Here is an 8,468-nt window from a genome sequence, read left to right as displayed (position 1 = left end):
TTGCTTTATGTTATTTTGTGTTGCTTTATGTATTTTTATGCAGTTTATGTAGTTTTATGTTGCTTATGTGACTTTATGTGGTGTTATTTAGGTCATTTTGCTTTCATTGAAATTACTATAATTTATGTTACTTTATGTTAATTTATGTTAATTTATGAAAATTTATGATAATGTATGATAATTTATGATAATTTATGTGGTTTCAGATTTTTATGTTGTTTGTGTTGCTTTATGTTATTTTGTGTTGCTTCATGTATTTTTATACAGTTTACGTAGTTTTATGTTGCTTATGTGACTTTATGTGGTGTTATTTAGGTCATTTTGCTTTCATTGAAATTACTATAATTTATGTTAATTTATGTTAATTTATGATAATTTATGATAATTCATGCGGTTGCAGATTTTTATGTTGTTTATGTTTTGTTATGGTTTTTGTGTTGATTTATGTTTTTTTATGCAGGTTATGTAGTTTTATCTTGCTAATGTTGTTTTATTTTGCTTTATGTGGTGTTATGTTGGTCCTTTGGCTTTCATTAAACTTCCTACAATTTATGTTAATTTATGTTAATGTATGTTAATTTATGTAAATTTATGATAATTTATGTGGTTTCAGATTTTTATGTTGTTTGTGTTGCTTTATGTTATTTTGTGTTGCTTTATGTATTTTTATGCAGTTTATGTAGTTTTATGTTGCTTATGTGACTTTATGTGGTGTTATTTAGGTCATTTTGCTTTCATTGAAATTACTATAATTTATGTTAATTTATGTTAATTTATGATAATTTATGATAATTTATGCGGTTGCAGATTTTTATGTTGTTTATGTTTTTTTATGGTTTTTGTGTTGATTTATGTTTTTTTATGCAGGTTATGTAGTTTTATGTTGCTAATGTTGTTTTATTTTGCTTTATGTGGTGTTATGTTGGTCCTTTTGCTTTCATTAAACTTCCTACAATTTCTGTTAATTTATGTTAATGTATGTTAATTTATGTAAATTTATGCTAATTTATGCGGTTTCAGATTTTTATGTTGTTTGTGTTGCTTTATGTTATTTTGTGTTGCTTCATGTATTTTTATGCAGTTTATGTAGTTTTATGTTGCTTATGTGACTTTATGTGGTGTTATTAAGGTCATTTTGCTTTCATTGAAATTACTATGCACGTGTTTAGGCACAGCACTGGTGGTAGGGAGCACACCTCGGGCTCCTGAGTTTCTTCAAACTCATCTGCTCCACATGCAGTGCATATGGTTTTGCCTATTTTGAGAACAAATTTGTACTGCGATAATATCCGAATAAGGGCCTTTGTGTTGCTTTATGTTTTTTTATGCAGGTTATGTAGTTTTATGTTGCTAATGTTGTTTTATTTTGCTTTATGTGGTGTTATGTTGGTCCTTTTGCTTTCATTAAACTTCCTACAATTTCTGTTAATTTATGTTAATGTATGTTAATTTATGTAAATTTATGATAATGTATGTGGTTTCAGATTTTTATGTTGTTTGTGTTGCTTTATGTTATTTTGTGTTGCTTTATATATTTTTATGCAGTTTATGTAGTTTTATGTTGCTTATGTGACTTTATGTGGTGTTATTTAGGTCATTTTGCTTTCATTGAAATTACTATAATTTATGTTAATTTATGATAATTTATGATAATTTATGATAATTTATGCGGTTGCATATTTTTATGTGGTTTATGTTGTGTTATGGTTTTTGTGTTGCTTTATGTTTTTTATGCAGGTTATGTAGTTTTATGTTACTAATGTTATTTTATGTTGCTTTATGTGGTGTTATGTTGGTCCTTTTGCTTTCATTAAACTTACTACAATTTATGTTAATTTATGTTAATTTATGTTAATTTATGTTAATGTATGTTCATTTATGTTAATTTATGACAATTTATGATAATTTATTATAATTTATGCGGTTTCATATTTTTATGTTGTTTGTGTTACTGTATGTTTTTTTGGCCCTTATTCAGATCTGATCACAGTACAAATTTGTTCTCAAAATGGGAAAAACCATGTGCACAGCAGGTGGGGCAGATGTAACTTGTAAAGAGAGAGTTAGATTTGTGTGAGTTATTTTGTTTCTGTGCAGGATAAATACTGGCTGCATTATGTTTACACTGCAATTTAGATTTCAGTTTCAACACACCCCACCCAAATGTAACTCTCTCTGCACATGTTATCTCAGCCTTTTGGCTAAGATCAAGTGTAGTATCTGTTCTAATCAGTGGGTATGGACTGGCCTCTGGCAGAGAATAGAGAAAGGCTGGACTGAGTAGCTGCTCTGATGGGCGGAGGGTGTGGGACCCCTCTTTTTTGCCTGGGAGTGGTGAAAAGTCTGGCTGAGTACCTTCACCTCTGCCTTTGGTAGGAGGTGTTGTTTCCTTAAATCCACTGGTAAGAGGGGGGAGAAACACTAAGCCTAGTAGTTTGACTCTCTTGACGGGGTTCGTAGCCCCGGAAGGATGAGTCAGCGAAAGGCTCAGTCTAGTATCCATTCCCAAGGAGCGGAGAAAGGCTGGGACTGAGTAGATGGCTCCTGTTCTAGAGGTTCGTAGCCTCTGATGGGGAGACCGCGAAAGGCCCAGCTTGGGATCGGAGAAACACTGAGACTGACTAGATTGCTCTTCTGAGGGGGGTGCAGCCCCTAAGGGAGTCTTTCGAAAAGCCCAGTGGAGTACCCATTCCCATGCCAGGGGCTGGAAAGTGCCCTATGATGGGAGCAGAGAAAGACTTGGTCGGACGCTGATCGGTCGGCTGCTTGGAGTCCGAGGCTGCACTGTGCCCCCTGGGAAACTCGGGGGTGCCGAACATGCACGGGTGATCCCAAAATCACCATGCACTAGTATGGCACTAGCACTGCGCACTTCCCTCTAGGTTAGTGCTTCACGTCCTTACCTCGTCATTTTGGATGGGGTAGGACAATTTTTCACACCCCCACCCCAGCCCTCTGGCTGGGGTCCTCTTTATTATTTATTTCTCTTCTTCTCACGTTCATGCACTTTTCACGTTTTCTGTTTTCTGTAGTTTGTTACGTTTTTTTGGGTTGTGTGGTCGACCCTTACGGGCCTTCCATTTCCCCAACGTGCCAAAGCTCTCGCCTTTTGGGGAGAGCTGCGGTCCCCCCGAGGCCGACCCTGAGCCGCAAGGTGGAAGGAAGTCCACTGAGGGTCTCTCCAAACCTTCGGGTGCGGAGGACCCACCGTCCTAACCCTTCCGGGGGTTGAGGAAAGAGGTTCTCTCTAAGCTTCGGTAAAGAGGACCCACCGTTCCCTATTTTCCCCTCTTCGGCCTTATGGTTGAGAGGGGTTAAGGGAAAAACGGGGCCCGTCTCCTTCGGGAGATAAGCCCATTCGATAGCACGGCCCCCTTTGCACATGTTTAGGCACAGCACTGGTGGTAGGGAGCACACCTCGGTCTCCTGAGTTTCTTCAAACTCATCTGCCCCACATGCAGTGCATATGGTTTTGCCTATTTTGAGAACAAATTTGTACTGCGATAATATCTGAATAAGGGCCTTTGTGTTGCTTTATGTTTTTTATGCAGGTTATGTATTTTTATGTTGCTAATGTTGTTTTATGTTGCTTTCTGTGGTGTTATTTTGGTCATTTTGCTTTCATTGAAGTTACTATTATGTATGTTAATTTATGATAATATATGTTAATTTATGATAATTTATGCGGTTTCAGATTTTTATGTTGTTTGGGTTGCTTTATGTTATTTTGTGTTGCTTCAAGTTTTTTTATGCAGTTTATGTAGTTTTAGGTTGTTTATGTTGCTTATGTTGCTTTATATGGTGTTATGTTGGTCCTTTTGCTTTCAGAAAAATTACTACAATTTATGTTAATGTATGTTAATTTGTGTTAATTTATGTAAATTTATGATCATCTATGCGGTTTCCGATTTTTATGTTGTTTGTGTTGCTTTATGTTATTTTGTGTAGCTTCATGTGTTTTTATGCAGTTTATGTAGTTTTATGTTGCTCATGTGGCTTTATGTGGTGTTATTTAGGTCCTTTTGCTTTCAGAAAACTACTACAATCTATGTTAATCTATGTTAATCTATGTTAATGTATGTAAATTTATGTAAATTTATGTAAAATTATGTAAATTTGTGATAATGCGGTTTCAGATTTTTATGTTGTTTGTGTTGCTTTATGTTATTTTGTGTTGCTTCATGTATTTTTATGCAGTTTACATAGTTTTATGTTGCTTATATGACTTTATGTGGTGTTATTTAGGTCATTTTGCTTTAATTGAAATTACTATAATTTATGTTAATTTATGTTAATTTATGTTAATTTATGTTAATTTATGATAATTTGTGATAATTTATTCGGTTGCAGATTTTTATGTTGTTTATGTTGTGTTATGGTTTTTGTGTTGATTTATGTTTTTTTATGCAGGTTATGTAGTTTTATGTTGCTAATGTTGTTTTATTTTGCTTTATGTGGTGTTATGTTGGTCCTTTTGCTTTCATTAAACTTCCTACAATTTTTGTTAATTTATGTTAATTATGTTAATTTACGTAAATTTATGATAATTTATGTGGTTTCAGATTTTTATGTTGTTTGTGTTGCTTTATGTTATTTTGTGTTGCTTTATGTATTTTTATGCAGTTTATGTAGTTTTATGTTGCTTATGTGACTTTATGTGGTGTTATTTAGGTCATTTTGCTTTCATTGAAATTACTATAATTTATGTTACTTTATGTTAATTTATGTTAATTTATGAAAATTTATGATAATGTATGATAATTTATGATAATTTATGTGGTTTCAGATTTTTATGTTGTTTGTGTTGCTTTATGTTATTTTGTGTTGCTTCATGTATTTTTATACAGTTTACGTAGTTTTATGTTGCTTATGTGACTTTATGTGGTGTTATTTAGGTCATTTTGCTTTCATTGAAATTACTATAATTTATGTTAATTTATGTTAATTTATGATAATTTATGATAATTCATGCGGTTGCAGATTTTTATGTTGTTTATGTTTTGTTATGGTTTTTGTGTTGATTTATGTTTTTTTATGCAGGTTATGTAGTTTTATCTTGCTAATGTTGTTTTATTTTGCTTTATGTGGTGTTATGTTGGTCCTTTGGCTTTCATTAAACTTCCTACAATTTATGTTAATTTATGTTAATGTATGTTAATTTATGTAAATTTATGATAATTTATGTGGTTTCAGATTTTTATGTTGTTTGTGTTGCTTTATGTTATTTTGTGTTGCTTTATGTATTTTTATGCAGTTTATGTAGTTTTATGTTGCTTATGTGACTTTATGTGGTGTTATTTAGGTCATTTTGCTTTCATTGAAATTACTATAATTTATGTTAATTTATGTTAATTTATGATAATTTATGATAATTTATGCGGTTGCAGATTTTTATGTTGTTTATGTTTTTTTATGGTTTTTGTGTTGATTTATGTTTTTTTATGCAGGTTATGTAGTTTTATGTTGCTAATGTTGTTTTATTTTGCTTTATGTGGTGTTATGTTGGTCCTTTTGCTTTCATTAAACTTCCTACAATTTCTGTTAATTTATGTTAATGTATGTTAATTTATGTAAATTTATGCTAATTTATGCGGTTTCAGATTTTTATGTTGTTTGTGTTGCTTTATGTTATTTTGTGTTGCTTCATGTATTTTTATGCAGTTTATGTAGTTTTATGTTGCTTATGTGACTTTATGTGGTGTTATTAAGGTCATTTTGCTTTCATTGAAATTACTATGCACGTGTTTAGGCACAGCACTGGTGGTAGGGAGCACACCTCGGGCTCCTGAGTTTCTTCAAACTCATCTGCTCCACATGCAGTGCATATGGTTTTGCCTATTTTGAGAACAAATTTGTACTGCGATAATATCCGAATAAGGGCCTTTGTGTTGCTTTATGTTTTTTTATGCAGGTTATGTAGTTTTATGTTGCTAATGTTGTTTTATTTTGCTTTATGTGGTGTTATGTTGGTCCTTTTGCTTTCATTAAACTTCCTACAATTTCTGTTAATTTATGTTAATGTATGTTAATTTATGTAAATTTATGATAATGTATGTGGTTTCAGATTTTTATGTTGTTTGTGTTGCTTTATGTTATTTTGTGTTGCTTTATATATTTTTATGCAGTTTATGTAGTTTTATGTTGCTTATGTGACTTTATGTGGTGTTATTTAGGTCATTTTGCTTTCATTGAAATTACTATAATTTATGTTAATTTATGATAATTTATGATAATTTATGATAATTTATGCGGTTGCATATTTTTATGTGGTTTATGTTGTGTTATGGTTTTTGTGTTGCTTTATGTTTTTTATGCAGGTTATGTAGTTTTATGTTACTAATGTTGTTTTATGTTGCTTTATGTGGTGTTATGTTGGTCCTTTTGCTTTCATTAAACTTACTACAATTTATGTTAATTTATGTTAATTTATGTTAATGTATGTTCATTTATGTTAATTTATGACAATTTATGATAATTTATTATAATTTATGCGGTTTCATATTTTTATGTTGTTTGTGTTACTGTATGTTTTTTTGGCCCTTATTCAGATCTGATCACAGTACAAATTTGTTCTCAAAATGGGAAAAACCATGTGCACAGCAGGTGGGGCAGATGTAACTTGTAAAGAGAGAGTTAGATTTGTGTGAGTTATTTTGTTTCTGTGCAGGATAAATTCTGGCTGCATTATGTTTACACTGCAATTTAGATTTCAGTTTCAACACACCCCACCCAAATGTAACTCTCTCTGCACATGTTATCTCAGCCTTTTGGCTAAGATCAAGTGTAGTATCTGTTCTAATCAGTGGGTATGGACTGGCCTCTGGCAGAGAATAGAGAAAGGCTGGACTGAGTAGCTGCTCTGATGGGCGGAGGGTGTGGGACCCCTCTTTTTTGCCTGGGAGTGGTGAAAAGTCTGGCTGAGTACCTTCACCTCTGCCTTTGGTAGGAGGTGTTGTTTCCTTAAATCCACTGGTAAGAGGGGGGAGAAACACTAAGCCTAGTAGTTTGACTCTCTTGACGGGGTTCGTAGCCCCGGAAGGATGAGCCAGCGAAAGGCTCAGTCTAGTATCCATTCCCAAGGAGCGGAGAAAGGCTGGGACTGAGTAGATGGCTCCTGTTCTAGAGGTTCGTAGCCTCTGATGGGGAGACCGCGAAAGGCCCAGCTTGGGATCGGAGAAACACTGAGACTGACTAGATTGCTCTTCTGAGGGGGGTGCAGCCCCTAAGGGAGTCTTTTGAAAAGCCCAGTGGAGTACCCATTCCCATGCCAGGGGCTGGAAAGTGCCCTATGATGGGAGCAGAGAAAGACTTGGTCGGACGCTGATCGGTTGGCTGCTTGGAGTCCGAGGCTGCACTGTGCCCCCTGGGAAACTCGGGGGTGCCGAACATGCACGGGTGATCCCAAAATCACCATGCACTAGTATGGCACTAGCACTGCGCACTTCCCTCTAGGTTAGTGCTTCACGTCCTTACCTCGTCATTTTGGATGGGGTAGGACAATTTTTCACACCCCCACCCCGGCCCTCTGGCTGGGGTCCTCTTTATTATTTATTTCTCTTCTTCTCACGTTCATGCACTTTTCACGTTTTCTGTTTTCTGTAGTTTGTTACGTTTTTTTGGGTTGTGTGGTCGACCCTTACGGGCCTTCCATTTCCCCAACGTGCCAAAGCTCTCGCCTTTTGGGGAGAGCTGCGGTCCCCCCGAGGCCGACCCTGAGCCGCAAGGTGGAAGGAAGTCCACTGAGGGTCTCTCCAAACCTTCGGGTGCGGAGGACCCACCGTCCTAACCCTTCCGGGGGTTGAGGAAAGAGGTTCTCTCTAAGCTTCGGTAAAGAGGACCCACCGTTCCCTATTTTCCCCTCTTCGGCCTTATGGTTGAGAGGGGTTAAGGGAAAAACTGGGCCCGTCTCCTTCGGGAGATAAGCCCATTCGATAGCACGGCCCCCTTTGCACATGTTTAGGCACAGCACTGGTGGTAGGGAGCACACCTCGGTCTCCTGAGTTTCTTCAAACTCATCTGCCCCACATGCAGTGCATATGGTTTTGCCTATTTTGAGAACAAATTTGTACTGCGATAATATCTGAATAAGGGCCTTTGTGTTGCTTTATGTTTTTTATGCAGGTTATGTATTTTTATGTTGCTAATGTTGTTTTATGTTGCTTTCTGTGTTGTTATTTTGGTCATTTTGCTTTCATTGAAGTTACTATTATGTATGTTAATTTATGATAATATATGTTAATTTATGATAATTTATGCGGTTTCAGATTTTTATGTTGTTTGGGTTGCTTTATGTTATTTTGTGTTGCTTCAAGTTTTTTTATGCAGTTTATGTAGTTTTAGGTTGTTTATGTTGCTTATGTTGCTTTATATGGTGTTATGTTGGTCCTTTTGCTTTCAGAAAAATTACTACAATTTATGTTAATGTATGTTAATTTGTGTTAATTTATGTAAATTTATGATCATCTATG

General features: G+C 34.9%; 2 pseudogenes; both read left to right on the top strand.

Annotated features, from left to right (window-relative positions):
- Positions 1-2,181: 2,181 nt before the first annotated feature.
- On the top strand, positions 2,182-2,317 carry LOC146006151 (U2 spliceosomal RNA; annotated as a pseudogene).
- Positions 2,318-6,751: 4,434 nt separating this feature from the next.
- LOC146006150 (U2 spliceosomal RNA) lies at positions 6,752-6,887 on the top strand (annotated as a pseudogene).
- Positions 6,888-8,468: the final 1,581 nt, after the last annotated feature.

The sequence above is a fragment of the Crinia signifera genome, chromosome 5 (genome assembly GCF_055691185.1).
Source record: "Crinia signifera chromosome 5, ASM5569118v1, whole genome shotgun sequence".
Classification (NCBI taxonomy): domain Eukaryota; kingdom Metazoa; phylum Chordata; class Amphibia; order Anura; family Myobatrachidae; genus Crinia; species Crinia signifera.
The sequence above is the reverse complement of the archived record's forward strand: the minus strand, read 5'-3'. Positions and strand labels throughout refer to the sequence as shown.